Source organism: Zonotrichia albicollis, chromosome 4 (genome assembly GCF_047830755.1).
Source record: "Zonotrichia albicollis isolate bZonAlb1 chromosome 4, bZonAlb1.hap1, whole genome shotgun sequence".
In the NCBI taxonomy this organism is placed as follows: Eukaryota; Metazoa; Chordata; class Aves; order Passeriformes; family Passerellidae; genus Zonotrichia; species Zonotrichia albicollis.
In genome coordinates this window covers 72,206,671-72,224,198 of record NC_133822.1, presented here as the reverse complement: position 1 = coordinate 72,224,198, position 17,528 = coordinate 72,206,671, and the positions used below count along the sequence as shown (strand labels likewise).

The window sequence follows — 17,528 nt, the reverse complement described above, 5'->3', positions numbered from 1 at the left end:
ATGCACTTCGAATAATCTTGTTCAGCCAGCAGCCCTCACACACATTCACCTCCCTCTCTGCATGTTCTCTGTGTGTATATATATTTATATATATATTTATTCATGCACACACACTATTTAGAAATATAAAGAAACCAACAAAACTGGCACAGAGTAAAACTGCAGCAAAACTAAAGGCAATATATTATTGTCAAGTTGTCTGAGTTCTCAAAATAATCTCTTTATGCACCACCACCATTAAGATATAAACACAAGGCAGATTTTTTTCTTCCCACAAGCTGCTCATAACCCAAAGTGGACTTGAATGTTCAGTAAAATGGTTACAGACAAGAGAAGGTCTGCAGAGGGGACAGCATCTTACCTACAAAATTCAGTTAACCTTTGTAACAACAATGTAAAAATTCAGCTTTTTGGAAAACTAACCAGAGTCAGCAGTCACTTCAAAGGAAAGAACAAATACTATCCTGAAGAGTAAAATAGAGATGATCAAGGTTATAAAAATAGCTTGTGATGTTTAACACTTGCAAATTTCTGCTTTCCTTTAGACTAAAACCTTTCTTTTACAAACCCATGAAATACAACTTCCTGAGAGGTGTGAAGTTCTCTAGGACTCCTCTTTGTCCAGAAATTCTCTAATGGTCAATAAATGGTGTAGCTTCATATTATCCTGCAGATCTTTGTGAGACACAGCTCAAGGCACCTGAAGGCACCACCATTACCACACATGTTCCAGCTATGAGTGAAAACTCATATCAGAAATAACTAATAATTAGAAATAATAAAAACTAATATTAGAAATACCTAGTAATGCTTTCAAGGTAACAAGTTAGTGTAACAAGTGAATGTTGGTTCTTGTTTTATTTTTTTTTTTTTTTGGTTAAGGTTGGGATTGACAGTTTGAGACGGTATTTTGTGTTTAGACTTAAACGTTTATTTTTAAAATCTATGTTATAGTCTCACAAGCAGTGAGTTTTGTGGTATTTTACTAACAAGTTACAAAATTATTAACTACCTTTTTTCAGAAGGTCTTTTAAGTCTAAACTATCTAAGATATGGCACAAATTATTTCTATTTTTAACTTAATAACTAATCACTCCAAGTTGGCAATGCAGACTTTTTTAATTATAAATTACTATAAACTTATAGTATTATAAAATACTACTTAAACTTATGAAGAAGAAGGTGAAGAAGGAGGACTAGCTTCTGCTCCAAAACTTTTATCTTGTTTTATATATATTATTATATTCTAAAACCGCAAACTCTAAGATTGTTGCGTTGTGATATTACACACTTCTAATCAAAGTACACGCTTGTAATTTTAGTGCTGTCAATTAATTTTGGAAGGTTTCTCCGTGGCCTCAGGTCAAAGGCAGTGCTCTCTTAGGGGTCAGCACAGCAAGTCTGAAATTCTCAGCACCCAGGGCTGCAGCAGCAGCAGTGATGGATTTCGCTCAGCACAGGTCTGCAGTTCCCCCTCATCATTTGTCAGAGCAGCAATCCAGGCACAGCTCTGCTGATGGGTTATGACAGCCCTCTGCCACCATGAGGCCTCAATTAAATGCATTATCCTCAGGCTTTAACAAAAACCTTAACTCCTGCACCCACTTAGATCATTTTCCCCAGAAACCCCACATTAGGGGGTCAAGCAAACTCATGTTCAAGCACTCAAGATTCACAGATCACCCTCCCTCTTCCAGCAGTGTCAGAGTGAGGATGAAGCTTAAGGGCTTATTGATTCTGCTCCTATAAATCAGGTCAGCTGGAATCATAACAGGGGTTGTGTTTGGCAGGAGCCTCTTTGTCAGACTCAGCAAATTCACTGACAAGCAGCTTTTCCCATTGTAACTCAAATCTTTTCTCCAAAAGACTGAAATATGTACGCACAATCACAACAGGATAAAGGCTATCCACTTGTAAAAACAAGCTCCCCTCCCAACCCCCAAATATTTGTGAATGTATTAGTACTAAGAGCTCCAGTCTCATTCCTGTGTCATACCAAAACCTTAAAGCACATGAATTTCATCCATAATATTAAATCATCTGTATTCATCCACAGGTAAGTGATATCAGGAAACAACTTTTTTTTTGGGGAATGGAAGTAGGTGGTGTCAGTTTATCAATGCACTCACTGCTTTTTACAATCCCAGTTTAGAGGTTTTAAAAATATACTGCCAACTGATTTTTTTTTTTTTTTGCTGGAGGTTAAATGCCTGGCATTAAAGAATTTAAAAGCTACAATTTGCAGATGTTCTTGGAGGAAAACAAGATTTTAAATCAAGTGCAAGAAGTAAGCCCGGATAATACTTTGTATCATAAATCCTGCCTTCCCCACAGTTAATTAGAAGTTAATTAAATCCTAAGCTGTATCAAGCATTCACCTTAACTACTACAAAGACTATAAATTTGTTCAGGAATTTCTACTACATCTTACCAAGGTGCCAAATCTCAGCTGTAACAGAGAACCAGGAGATACCTGTTCCTATTCCTTAGCTGGTTAAAGAAGGAAATACACGCACAGCAGCAAAACTAACATGACAACACCTAACTTACCCTGTTGAATTTGTCTTGGAATCAAGTACTGTAAATATATTTCAGCATTGTCTTAAATAATCCTCTTTTGCAAGATTAATCAAGCCCCCTCGAAAATATGAGATGCACAAAATAATCCAGGCTCTAAACCCAAAATTGGTTTAAAAAGAACATTATGAAAAATGACTGAGAAGTGATGGTTCAAGAACTGTTGCTATATTTAGGTTAGCTAATTTGAAGTCAGAGGGAAAAAAAAAAATTATGCCCATTTTTCTGCCCAGCCCAGCATTCCTGCTAAAAAAGCAATTCTTCTGCAGTAAAGAAATTAGTACACGTATTATTTCACTGGAGTGAAGCACGGCAGAGCCATTTCAAATAGATCCCATTATCAGAGCAGAGAGCCAAGTGCGACGCTGAGTTTTATCTGAGATATCTAAAGGCATCAGAAAGGGAAAGAGATGAAGATCAGCTCACCAAAAGCAGCAAGGCTCGTCTCACATCCCCACTCACAGTTCCAAGAGGAATCCTGTGTGCACGGTCAGAAGGATGACAAAAGGGCACGCTGTGCTCTGAGTGACAGCTCTTCTCGCAGGCAGCCCAGACACACTCTGCCAAATCTCAAACGGTGGGGACCCGAGAGAGCATGCTCAGTGCCTCATTTAAACCGGCCTGATGCTTCATCTCAGCAGGAGATGGCCTACTTCCAAACAATTTCACAACTTTTAAGTCAAATCTAAAATCGTTAATTGGAATACGCAAAACTCAGCCGCCAAGCAGCATTGATTTTTTTTTTTTTTTTTTTTTTGGTCCCCTCTCTTTTTTTGTTTTAAATCTGGGCTGATGCTCAGATAATTATTTGCACTGCTTCCCTGAAGGGCATCCTGAGGCTTAAACACTATCATCATGAGCTTCACTGTAATTACATGATGCCACTGCAATAGACTGGAAACCTTTTTCAGGATGGGATATGGTCTGAACACTCAGCACACAATTGATAAATCAGACAAAGACAACAGATTTGCTGAACAGTGTCCATATTGATTTAGGAATTGGCCTACCTGCTGATTTCTGGGCAGGTTTTTAAATTATTTATTAATTGAAAATTTTTTTTTTTAGGGCGAGGGAGGCAAGACAAAAGGCTTGAGAACTGTCTAACAAGTGACTGCTTGAGAACAGTCTAGCAGATGATTTATGTTCCAGAGCCATTTACCTCCACTTAAAGTCTCTTTGTACATAAAGAAACCACTTAGCTTCTTAATGAAACAATTTATTTGGATATCAGAAGTCAGGTTATTCACATGCAAAAATCCTGTGAAGCAGATATTCAAACCTTTTCCCCTCAGGAGATGAACATCTTTTAATACACCCACAGACAAGTGGAACAGAAGCCTTCCGTGTTTTGGTTTCCTCTATCTCACAGCCCTCTTTCCATATTTATTGTATATTCATTTTTTCAAATGAATACACAAAGTTTTCCTCCTCTTGTGAGAAGAAAAAAGCTGTGCCCCAGGCACTTCTGTTTTTTTAAAATGCTTTCCTGCTTATCATTCAAGCTGAAAGCAGAGCCAGGCAGGCTGCTTTCTAAATGCTGTATTTTAAATTATGCTGTATAAAAGAGCAGCACAGCCCTCCCCCGGTCTGTACCACACCTGAGCATAAGAAAAAGATTTGGAATAAACTCTACCATCAAATCCTCCACTTCCAAGATGGTGGATATTGGTGAATACAGTGGTTGGCAAAGAAGCAGGACAATATTCTAAAGCTTCACTAATGTCTACAAGTAACTTAAAATTTGGATTTTCCTATCTATCCAAAAATGCTTAGATCTATTATGAGGATCTGCGACTTCACACACAGAGTTTTGAAGTCTAAGACATTCACTCCAATGCTTTAAAAATCCTCTTTACTAAGGTAATTATTTGAACATGAATCCTTGCCCCTTTCCTTTGAATTCACACAAAACAAGAGGAAGTATTTCCACTTCAGCAATTCCTTCCATCCACAAACCCAGAAGCCAAGGTGCACAACAGAGCTGTGGCACAGCTGAACCTGATTTCATAAACACACCCAAACATCCCAGTCCATATTCCAGAGACACTATATAAAGTAGTTTATTTATTGTCATTTATCACATAATATCTTGATAATTAATTTTCTTACACCAAAATAGATAAAAAGAATCCTTGCTACAGTACATGTCCGCATCGCAAAATTCAGATGAATTCTGCAGTCTACCATTAGGTGATGAAAAGCCATCATCTTGGTAAGAATTTCAGTAGTTATTTGCCAGCTAATGGGCACTTTAAAGAAACAAGTACTCAATCATATTTCACATTTTTACTTAAGCTTTTATTCTTTTGTCATCTAACTTATCATCATTTGCTTTGCTATTGCTCTCTAAACTTCCACACAGATTCAAACTGGTAACTCAAAATTTTAGTTTTCAAAAAAAAAAAAAGTTTATTTTTAAATTTTATTTTTAAAATGCAAGGTGCCATGGACATAAGAGCTGCCTCCTGAATGAGAAACATTTTCATCCAGGCTTGCTCTAGCTTAGTTCAGAAGACAAAATAAATAAATAAATAAATGCTATTGAAGAAAGATTACTTGAACAAATTCACAGCTACCTAATCAGCAGTTTGCAGTTTCTACACATGCAATATGAGGAAGGGGAAAAAGAAGCTGTTAATACAACCCACTAAAACTGAAATAAACACTGTTCTTGTTTCACGTTCATTCCCCTTCTCTGCCCAAAATCCCATCAAGCTGAGCACAAATTACAACAATTTTCTTTGAGATAAAAAACAGTTTAGAAGTTCAGAAGGTCTGTTTTGAAGTTAGATATCTGTGGGCATATTCTCCCCCAAAAGACAAGTTTTCATGGGGAAAAAACCAAACCAAAACCCTCTGCACTTCCTGGACAAGTGCCCACCTTTACAGAAGCATAAGGAAATTTTAGGACAATTTTTTTTTTTCTCTTGATGAATCTGTATTTTATTAATGGCCTAAAATAGTACCCATAATAATGAAATGCAAGGGGGTTATGAGTAGCACATAAAGCCAAAATAATTTGATTACACAACTAATGCAGAACAGTTGAAATGTACTCTCCTGTTGACCTTGAAAGGGTTCCTTTACAATGACATAAATTTGAATTTCAAGATCTTGATAAGGAAGTTTTATAGTAAGTGAGAGTAAATTTGCCAATTTGCCATCTAATAAACATGTCTTAAAAGAAAAAAAAAATAATTGAATTAATACATAAGTAGGGAAATGTAGCCTGTACAAAGGACTTGTAAGAAAATAATTCTTCTGAACATGACAAAGCTGGGATTAAAATCAAACAGCCCTGGAAGCTGAAACATTTTTCTAGAGTTTCTGCACTGATATCCAAACCAAACCACACAAAACACTAAAACCATGCCAGACCACTGTTATAAAGACAGCGAGCATCAGAGAGTGCTGCAGGAACACAATTAATTTCAGTAAACTCTCTACAGACAGTTAGAAGCTAAGTTAGAAAACGTCTAATGACTGAAGTGGTGGTGCTATGTATTTTAATGCATTTATATATTTTAATGTACTTAACAAGAAATCAGGTGCTAAATACTTTAAACATCTTTCTCACCAGCAGCTTCTTCACAAGAGCTCACACACACACAGCTCTGATCACCTGCTCTGACAGCAGAGCACCTCATTTTAATAAGATGTTTGATCAACAGTTTATTTAAGTTAATTTTCAGTCTCAGTATCCAACTCACCACTCTTTCCCAATGAAATATTATGCACTTTTAGGGTTATAACTGGGCTTTATATGGATTTTATTAAGAGCCTTGACTTCTGCAATTGACGTTTTTTTGACTAAACATGATAAATTCTTCAGTAAATTATATGCAGCTGAGTTTCACGAGACTTTCTGGCATCCTAAACAGAATTCCACAAGGATGTCTCTTCCACATGAGCTCTTTCAGCTCTCCTCTCAGCCTTGGTATGATGTCACAAGCTGCCCTCCTGAATTTGGTTACTAGCAGTAATACCTCAAGATGTCTCTCTCAAACACTACATCACAGACATGTTAAGAATTCTTCCATTTCTATATAAAGCTACATTCTGCAGAAACGTGTAGCAATTTAAAATCTGTTTGCCATTATGTTATTATATCTTATCTATCAGCTGACCTATTCAAGTAGAAAGAACATTTTTCAAACAAAAGGAAAAAAAGGATATATCTGTGTCTAGGCAACCACAGGGGGAAAACTACATCTGCAAAGTTCAAAAGATGAGTAGTTTTTTTTCTTATTTCTATAATATAATTTACATTTCTTGTTTCTATTCATAGTTTCACTGTGCTATATTTTTTCAGTGTTTCTGTTGCGTAATGTATATTCTCCCCTTTATTATTTTCTAATTATTTTTGCACCACACTTGAAAAGAGTCATGGTTTACAGCTTTTCTTTCCATTCCATCCCAAGTAATTTTTGCCTTCTTTAACTTTCTTTTCTTGTATTTTCCCTGTTAACCCATGCCCTGATGTCTTCAATACTGAGAAAAATGAAACACTGACTCTGTCATGGGGCAAACAGAACCAAAGGACCCACAAAGTACATGTACATTTAGTACACCAGCTGCTAAGTGCCTTGGATTTTATTCCTTAAATTATTGCAATGTCCTGATAAGTTCAATTTTTTTACAGTCTTTCACTCTTCAAATGCCCACAATTAGACTGAATTGTCAACTGAATTGAGCATTCCCATTTCTGTTGTCATTTAATTTCTAAATATAGGTTTGTGCTCAAGATACAACACTTTGTGCTCACGCTCTTGAAGAAGTAAAATGGAAAAATAAGGTTTATATCTGCTGTTCACAGCTTATAAAAGCAGGCTGCCTGTTGGTCTTTAATAAATGACCATAATGATTCATCTGGAAAATTGTACCAGACAATGTGCCAGAACATATAAAACTGCCACTGCTGCCCACACTGTTAGTGTTGCTTCCCAAGTTTAAATATATACATTTATATTACAGGGTGTGTGAGACTAAGACCAGGTCTGAACTGAGCACCTTCCAATAAATCCAAGCTCCAACTACCCAGCCAAACTTCTGCCTATCCTCAGAGTACAGACAATTTCCCTTCCCCACCATTCTCTTAATCCATTTGCTTGTCTTTTAAAAATAATCTAAAATGACTAAACACAGCCATTAGATGAAGGAACACATTCAATGTGGGCAAGAGAACAATAGTCCCTGACAAGGAACTGCACTTTCTAAGGTAAAATTGTTACTGTTTATAAAATACAATCTGTTAGTGACATTCCTTTTTATTTTATGTTGATTCCCAGAACTGCTAAAAAGGAATTAAAGCAATCTAGTAAATTATTCCATACATGAATAAATTTACTTTTGCTGCAAGACTGATGACCTCAGGAATCCAATCTGAATCCTTCTTCTTGATGCCCAATGGAATTAGTTTTTCTACAAAACTTTGCTACTGCAAGTATTGTACAAGTCAAAGAAAAGCTTTTAGGGCAATGACATCAACCAAAGGAGCATTAAATATTTTCCAGTTTTTGATGCAACACAGAAGTGAAACAACACTTCAAATCAAGTTTCATTAAAAAAAAAAATCTAAGTTTCAACCCATCAAATACAAGTTTCTGTGTAAGAAACATTGACGCTCAGCAGCTTTTTTGTCTTGCAAGACCTACACAAATTTTCAAATCCTTATTCAATAACTGTCACAAAGCACAAATCCCTTTTATTAACTGATAAATTCAGAGTTAAACTGCTGCAATCCCATCTGGAAAATTTCTCCATTCTCCTCTCAAAGTAACTTTCCAGTCAGCCAAAGCTCTTTGCAACATCCTTAAACTCATTCTGAATTGCAGCTACATATGTGCTCATTAAGCTGCTTCTTTCTATTAATGGCAGGAACTGTAGTAAAAATACCCTTTTGTAGAGTTATCAGTTTATAAAAACAAATAGAATGAATTTAAAATTAACTACTTAGAAGAACATGCTATTCTGACAACTTGCTGACTGTGTAGCCAGAGCAGAATTACAACCATGAACCAATCTGAACCTGCACAAGATCTCTGCTTCATCTCCCAAGTCTCTCAATATGCAAAAATTAAGTTGATTAAATTCTTGCAGAGAAAGAGTGGAGGAAAAACTCTTCTGTATTTGAGAAAAAGTAATGTACTGCAAGGGAAATGTGAATAACACTCAAAATTAATTAAAGCAAGATACAGATCAGCATCACTAAGCAGCAAAGTAAGAGAAGTTACTGAAACAAAAATTCTCAAAGTGCTCAAATAGAAAATGGAACATGAAAAAGTTCAACACAAACTCACAGGTCAGAAAATAAATACATTGCAGGCTGTGAGGAATCACTTGCAAATGTTTAGAGACCAAAAAGGGGAGAGACAGGCCCATATCTCAAACCTAATACAGCTCATGTTTCAAACTTCACAATCAGAAAACTTTTCAACTAAAAAAAATTTAAAAAACAAAACAAAAATACCCCCCCCAAAAAAACCACCAAAAAAATTAAAAACAAAACAAAAAACCAAAAACATTCACAACAGCTTTGGGAAATGAATGCCATCCTATAAGGTCACTTGTTAAAGCTCCTGAAAGAAGCTAAGGTGCCAGAGCTTAAGAGATGGCAATGGGCTCACAACAATGTAAGGACACAAATTAATGAATCTGCAGGGACTTGAGCTCACAAACTCTTCACCCTGATTTCAAAGAGGGAGGGAACACAGAAATTAAACTTTATCACTATTCCCCAGAACTAAGGGTGCCATTCAGAAGAAGGGCCCAGTTGAAGGAGTTACACAGGATTAGGAACACAGGCAGTAAAATAGCAAATGACATTCAATAGTAGCAGTGTAACATGGTACAAATGAAAAAAAAAAAAATCTGTATTTTACACAAGAGTATGCAGGGACAGGACAAGAAGGAATGGCTGCCAACTGGAAGAGTCTGGAGTTACATGAGATATTGGAAAGAATTCTTCACTACAGGGTGGTGACACTGGAATAAATTAGCCAAGGGAAGCTTTGGACATCCCATCCCTGGAAGTGTTCAAGGGCAGGCTGGACAGGGCTTTCAACAACCTGGTTGTGTGGAAGGTGTCCTTTAAACCCCTTCCAACCCAAACCATTCCACAATTCCACAATATTCAGAGGGCTTTGAGATGGCCATTTCTAGCGTGGAACACAACTTTAGCATTGTAACAGATACTGTTTGACAGACTGGCCATCTCAGAGAACTCACAGCAAGTTTTGTGTGAGCCTATGAAACAACACAGAGCTTTGTTAACTCTTGGAACAGCTGGTGGAGCGTTGGTGTGGGGTCAGGGTGAATACAGAAACCCACCAGGTGCAGTTGAATACAAAGATATGAAGGCACTGAACCACAGACAGCAGGTTCTCCAAAACACCTCTGAAACAAATCCTCACCTCTGGCAATCTCTGTTTCTGGCAAACGCAGCAAACCCCAGAGAATACAAGGTTCAAGAAACCATGAAGACAGCACATGTCCGACTGCTGCAGGTCATTTCTCCTACATTCGGCTGCTTTTCTCAGCTAAAGAGAAGCTCAGTAGGAATGATGATACTGCATCAATTTATTAGAAACCAGGGTCTTTTCTTTTCAAATTTAAAGCTAACTTCTAGCAGTTTTTTTGTATTCCCCTGACTTCTTCACCTTTTCAATGAGGTAGGGCCTGATCCACCCACTTGTGGCACACAGTTGATTTTCACTTCAGACTGCACAAGCTTGCCAAACATGAACATCTCCCTCCAGCAGGCCAGAGCTTTACCCACTGTTCCCTATTTCCCTGGGAATTGATGCAGCATGGATTGTGGGAGGGAGAGCAGAGTAATTCTCAAGCCACAGACACTGAAAGATTATGAAACCAGTGAACAGGATAATTAAACCCTGAATGATCCACAGCTAATTTACAGTTGAACTTCCCTACACAACACAGGTCTGTAATTATAAATTTCCATCAGATGCTTGATACGAGTCCTTGTCAGGGGGTTTCCACAGACAGATGCAGAAACAGGGATACTATTTATTAGACTTGGACAAGAAAATTCACCAGCCAGGGTGTAGCTGTTGAATTTTGCTGTCAGCTGAATCACAGGATGCAGCAGGGTGGATTAGCCCCTAAAAGCACAGGCTTTCCTTCTGTCCAGGCTGCCACCAGCTCAGCACTGCCCTCCCCAAGACGTCCACGTCAGACAGCAACCTCCTAAAGCTGCTGAAAGCAAATCTAATCACAGGGACAGCTCAAATAAAACCAGCACAGATGAAAATCATCATATTCTGGCTTTCTCTTCTGTTAAAATAGATTTAACTGATATAATGAGCTTTATACTTTTCTCAATAGGAGGAAGCCTTCATACATCAATAAAAACTGGAGGGAGCAACACTTGAAATGCTTTTTTAATTGACTTTTGCTTTTCAGGACAACAACCCAGGGATAAAGTTTCATTAGCGCTCCAATATTTTATGTCCTTCAAAAAGTACACAATTTATTCTCAGGATACCATTCTAACATGATTCACAGGGAATAAACTAAAAAGAAAATCACAAGAAAATCTACAATTCAACTGGATTTACATGACTAATAAAAGTCTCCTCAGTTTTGAATCCTCCAATCCAAATTTTTTTAAGGTAGTATACACCAAGAATATTTTGCAAGGTGATTGTATTTTCTTAGAATATCCATCTTTAAAATTACTAACACTGACATGCAGTCAGGTGTATTTACAGTACCTTTAAGAACAGAAAAGTAAATACTGGAGCTTTGACCTCCTACAAGTAAAATACTCATTATCATCCAAAGAACTTAAGATAAATCAAGGGAAATTTGAGAGGCAAAGTACATGGTATATTACATCATGAAACCAAACTACAAAAACCCACTTAGTACAAAAATAAAAGAAAAAAATTAATGAGCAAGACAACCAAAATGTGTGCCTTCAATGCAAGCCAGAGGCAATTCTTTCACAGCTTCACTTTTTTTTTCAAGCAGCCTCTGATGGGTTTTTCTTCAGGCTAAGGTATTACTTAGAAACATACACACACAAACTGAAATACAAACAGTCACAAAGCAGCATTGAAAGTGAAAATTTAAAAAAAAATGTTTTGACATCCTACTTGAAAAGCATAAAAATAAAAGATCAAATGCTTTATTCTACACTGATTATTACATGAGAACATGATTACTTTAATCCTCTGCTATAGAGATGAGAAGAACAAATCAAAATTTGCTTGTGTTTCAAAACTGCTGCTGATTTTGCACCTTTTAAGCCATTTGTGACCCAAGATTTTAAAGCAAACTGCTTGAAACTCACAAAAAACCCCCTAAACAATTGCAAAAATTCAAATAAAATAAGAAAAGATGACAAACTGGCTTTGGTCCAAACTGAAAATGAAGAAAATTAGATAAAAAGACTGAATTACTTTCAGTAACACAATCTGAGAAACAGAAGCTTGTACAGTGCAAGTTCAGGCACACCATCAGAGTGCAAACAGCACAAATGGACACAACCTGTAAATGTGATTGTTCCAACTTGGCTACAAGCTTCTCTGCCCAACAGCAGCTCTGCCTACTGCAGTGAAGTTTGCAATACAAAAATACACAGAGGAGTTTGCAATGTGCAGTTTTACAGTCAATGGTTTTGTAGACATTTTCTAAAAGTGCCCATGTTTGTTTGACCTACAGAACTCAACCATGCACACAGCAAACCCTTCTGGACCATCTTTCTGTCATGTGGAGCTACAAAATTCTCAGGAAACCATCTCCACACAAGCAAAAGTTTAACATTTTTATCACATTAATTCCTCCATCTAAAAAAAAATCTCTGTAGTTTTAAGTGCTTTTAAACAATTTATGTAGAGCTACAGATCCCCTTGCAATATCCTATGCTGTACTTCTAATATATTAAATTATACCTGAAAAGCCTTGAAACAATAATCTAATTTACTCTGCATATAAACACATAGTATTGCAGAATAATTATGAAAGAGCATTAATTATGGATTAATACTCTTTCTTGGTAAATCCTTAGCTGCTAAGACTATAATGTGGAAATATTATAGTATTAGCAGAATGAATCCTTGTTCTCTCAGAGCCATGCCAACAGAGCTGAAATAGGCAGCATCCTGCCACCGGAGAAAAACAAGAATTTGTTTTATTTCCTTAGCAAAGGGTGTCTTACAGGTGTTGACACCTGCCAAATCTTGTACGTGCAAGGGCTAATGAGACAGAAGTGCGAGCTAACTCCCAACTATTAACTAAGGGTTATTAATTGAGTATTAATGGAGTTTTTCTCTGCCCACAAGGGCAGCTCCTGAGGCACACACCTGCAGCTTCCAGCTCCAAGGAAGTCACACCAGGACCTGCTGGGATTTACAGGATTTGCACAGCAGGCCTTGAAGATTCATTGATATCTTCCCCCCCTTTTGAATAATTCATTAACATGTGTAAACCAAACAAAAAAAAGCCCACAACCCCTGTTCAGAACTCCACACTCAAACACTCCCCACTCAGGGTCTGAAATTCAGCAATTTGTTCAGAACTGGAAGTTTGACAGACAAAGAAAAAAGTGTTTTTCCAAAAAGTAAGTTTCAATTAATGTGCTAAAACCCTAATCCCTCTATCTGATACAAGGTGTGTTCAGACTCAATTTTTTTTTAAAGATTAAATCAACCTAAGATACTCCCAGCGTTCTTATTGCACACCAAAACATCAAAATAATTTAAGAGCAGTATTAAAAAAGCTAATTCTGCTGTAAGTTTTAAAACAACTGTTGCTATTAAATGTATTTAAGGCAAAATAGTCCCATATCCTGAAAGAAGTTCTGGCTAGTACTACTCAGTGTATTACTACATAATTTCTGTTAAATGTAGGAGCTGCAGGGCTTGTTTGTGCTGTTTTTTTGTTACTTTGGGGGTTTTTTTGGATTTTCTTTTTTTAAATAGCTGGTAACAGGTCAATATTCAGAGAAATCCTTTACTTACCTGCTGCCAGATTTTAGAATTGTAATTACCTTTAGGCTTTATAATGGGAAGTGTGAAAAAAAAAAATCAATCCCTACAAGCAATAACTGCGTACTCCACTGCCAAGCCATGTAAATAAGAATCATCCAAAGAGCACATTCAGATAAAAAATGCTCCCAAAAGCTTGTTAGAAACACCAGTATCTGAATTGCACACATACAGATATTTCAGTGCCATTATTGTATGATCAATCAAAATTACACCACCACTTCGCATTTTAAACGTGATAAAGAACGTCCTAAATGCACTAAAAGAATGTACTAAAGAACTTCAAACTGCCTTGTTTTTCTTTCAAACAGGGGTATTTTGATTCTTTAGTGTTACACTGTGGCATAGTACATTTTTCCTTTTCTTTCTGATCTCTTTAGGCAACCTGTTTGAGATTTCTGTGTGCTTGAGAAATGACTCGTGCAAATTGACTGACAGGCATTTGAATTTCCTGTTGAGTGTGAAGACACAAACTACCTTTGATGATTATCACATTTATTCCTCTGGATATGAATTTCAAACCCTCTATTTTTATTTTAAGAACAATATCTAGCATTTCTGCTCTTTTAAGCCTTGGTAAAAGCTACTGAAACATGAAGTGTCAGCACTTATGCTTGCCTGTAACATGCATTTCCTCCAAAGCCTTTGATTTTATTAACACAAAAGCAGCATTAACCCTCAAATATTTCATCCAAGTTTTAAAGTTTGGAAGTAACTTTAGAAAGATGAGCTGGCTACTACCCTGGTATCCTCCTCCAAAAGCAGCTTTCTGCTTTTGAACTATATACAGAATATTTATGCCTGCTCTTGGATGAGCACAACAGGTAACAGGTCCATTCTAAAACTCATTTCCAAACTCCCTTTCACTCTTGAAACCTTTAAGAAATTCTATTTAGATGCCAATTTCCTTCCCCAGAATTCCTACCAGTATCCCAGAACAGCCTATATTTAAGTGATTCAGGCATGCATAACCTAAACAGTCAGAAAAGCAGGTTTTATTCATGATGGTAAGTACAATGTAATTATTAATTGTATGAAGTACATTGAGAATAATTACACATAAACTAGATTTCTTTGGCACTGCAGTACTTGGCATGGTTTTTCCAACCTCAAGTCACTTCACTTGGAAAATCTTATTCTTGTGCCAAAGAGTCAAATATATCCTGCATTAATATTTTAATGTGGAACACACATAGCTTATTCACAGAAGAATGTGAAAGGAGTAACTTGATCTGTAGTGTAAGGTAATACATAAATGCAACTTAAAAGAAATAAATTAACAATACCTCACCAAATAAAAATTAAATCCCATCTAAATATTTAGCCTTGTCCCCCAAAAAATGAAGCTTATAATATAAGAGAGTCTACATTTATTAAACTAAGCCTCAAATATTCTTCCAAAATACAAAAAAAAACCCCATTTGGCTTGAACAGCAAGAAGAGGAAGGTTTCCACAGAAATGGGTATTACCCTAGGCAAAAGCCTTCTAAGAAGTAAAAAGAGACACAAGGTAAATTTCTTCAGAAAAAAACCTCCAAATTCCTCAAACCCCCCCAAACAAAGTCTCACATTTGTTTGTTTTAGGCTTCATCTCAAGTTTCAGGGTGGCTGAGAAAGGACTGCTGCGGTTTGTCCCCCTAAATCCTTTACAGAAATTTTTATACAAAGAACAGAATTCACCTTCAGAGTGTGGAAAACAAAAAGACAAAGTTTCCTGGATAAAAATACTTCTTTTTTCCATATGGGCTATCTACTCAGGGCTGGGACAGAGAAGAGGGAGAAGGAAAGAGCAACAATAGATTAAAGAATCACAAATTTCTGGTCCCAGCAATAACAGAATTACTCTACCTTTTAAACCTTGTACCATTACAAAAGTCACTCTTTCTTCCTCTGAATCAATGATTTGTTTCAATCACACTGATATATTTGTAACCCACCAGTGCCTTCGGGACACACAAGGATTTGGTCAATTCCAGCAGATTTACAGCCCAAAAATGCAGCGAGTGAGAGATTTCATTAGAAAAGTGCCACATTATTTAACATTCACAGCACAGATATTATGAAGTTCTTCCATAAAGGCTAATGTCTTTACCAGTCACTGAATTATATATTCTTTAGGAGATTTTACATCTATACTCTGATGATCTTTAAGTGTCTGATATGATTGGCAAAAAATACCCAAATGTTTTTGTTAACAGGAAGAACACAATAAACAGATTTTAACTGCATTTTCAATATGTTCCTTGAATTGGTTTGGACACAAAAGTCAACACTTCCATAATGCAATGAACTATTTCCATTCCCTCCCATACATTCAATCATTTCAAAGACATAAAAAGCAACATTTAAAAATATTTTGACACTTCCCTCCCCTTTAGATATATATACACTAACTGGTTGAAAGCACAGTTACCCAATGAAACCAAGCATGCTGGTTTTTTTCCCCACAGGAAGGATGAAAACACCAAATATTACAATTCTCTTCACCCTTGACATACCTACTCTTTCCACACCATCCTCATTTGTGTCCTGTTACATTTTATTCCACATCCTACCCCAACACTGACTTTTTGTCCTCTTATTCCACTTCTGAGTTTATGGCAAAGTAAAATGTTAGACTTGGTATCAAGTCGTGTTCTTGTAGCAATTTTGCAAAGAGGAAGGAATACTGAGAGCTTGAAAGAAAGCCTGAAAATACCACCTGAATAACTGAAGCAATACCACCTCTGCTATTGAAGCAAGGCAATATTAATGACAGATTTATTTCTAGAATAATCCTAGTCTTAAGGTTCAAATTCAATTTAATTAACCTTTAATGTAGTATAATTGATCTTTAATGTAGTATGCTATATATATACGCAGTATTTATAGCCTGTGCATGCTGCATCCAGTATTTAGATTTGTGCAACAGAGAAGCATCACCTCTTACTCGCAGGCTGAGCTACTCAATCTCCTCTGAGAAATTCCACACAATCAGGAAAATGAAAAAGAAAATCCACTCCTGAGCCAAGGTGCCCAGCACAAACCACGTCCCAAAAGGTTCTGCACCCTTGGCAGTGCTTGCTCTGAGTCTGGGAGAAAGCTGACAAAAATCTCCCTCCCTTGCCCATGAATCAAGTGAACCCAGCTCCTGCTGGGATGGGCAGGAGAACAGGCAGTAAATGCTGCCATCTACCAGAAATTCAGGAGTTTTCCATTTCAGCTGGCAGTAGGAAAGCACGGAGCTGGGGGAAGGCAGGGGAGCTGCTGGGTAAACACAGCTCTTATCCAGTCATGATCTTTAAAACATAAAAGCCACTAAATAAAACCCACAAGGAAAAAAACCTTTCAGAAAGTGGAACCCGGTCCAAGTATGGAAAGCAAAAATGTAAAGCCACAATTCAGCAGGCCAAGAAAAATTGCCTCTGGCGTATGGCACAAAAATCGAACACAGGCTTGCTCCAAATAGACAAAATTCTCTTAGAATCTTAACAAGAGGTTTGATCTGAAGAGGCAGAAAGAGCACTCAAGACAGGCAAAACCACAGTAAAACAGCCAGCTACATTTTTCTCACTGGAAAAACCAAGTTCCCCTTAGAAGCACTGAAGAGTTTCTTTATAGGCAAGAGAGTTCTAAAGTGTCCCAAAGCAATGTCAGTACAGAAGTTTTATTTTAGAGAATTGATAAGTGAACTGCAATAAAACCACCTGGTTAAATTAGTATTTATTTAATTACTTGAAGGAAGTAAGGAAAAAAATTAGTAGTATGACATAACAGCTGCATTTTGCATATAAGCTGACATTTTTATCAGAAGAATGTGCTGATCCTGTCTGCTCTTCACTTCTCCACTCTTTTCCAAATTCAGCCTTTGTATTGGGCGGTTATCAGGTATTAAGAAGAACATGATTGTCAGGTATTCAGAGAAGAACATCATTAATAGAAATTTTAATGCATACT

General features: G+C 36.8%; 1 protein-coding gene across 24 annotated transcripts in view; it reads right to left on the bottom strand.

The window, feature by feature from the left end:
* Positions 1-17,528, bottom strand: part of PLEKHA5 (pleckstrin homology domain containing A5) — a 154,853-nt gene that overhangs the window by 91,210 nt on the left and 46,115 nt on the right. Inside the window, exon 1 of one of the 24 annotated variants that reach the window (XM_074540084.1) lies at positions 3,004-3,291. The exons of the other annotated variants lie outside the window; for them this stretch is intronic. The gene's annotated coding sequence lies outside the window, so the exon portion shown is untranslated. Of the gene's footprint in view, positions 1-3,003; positions 3,292-17,528 lie in introns of those variants that run through there. 24 annotated transcript variants of the gene reach the window in all.